Below are 227 nucleotides of genomic sequence, written 5' to 3'. Positions count from 1 at the left end.
GAAAGCCCTGAGCCGCTGGAAAACCCCGAGCCGCTGCCATTTCAAGATGGCGCTGGGGAAAAAGAGAAGCGCGCGAAAAGTTCAGAGCGCGCAAAAAGTCCCAAGGAAGAAGGGGCGGTTACACAACCCGCGGCCCCGCCCCCCGAGGTGACATCACCTCCAACATTCCCGCCCCCTTACAAAGGGGAAAGATTGTATCCACTCCTCCCCCCAGATACGCACGCTCT

The sequence above is a fragment of the Alligator sinensis genome, unplaced genomic scaffold (genome assembly GCF_000455745.1).
Source record: "Alligator sinensis unplaced genomic scaffold, ASM45574v1 scaffold465_1, whole genome shotgun sequence".
Taxonomy (NCBI): domain Eukaryota; kingdom Metazoa; phylum Chordata; order Crocodylia; family Alligatoridae; genus Alligator; species Alligator sinensis.
The sequence above is the reverse complement of the archived record's forward strand: the minus strand, read 5'-3'. Positions refer to the sequence as shown.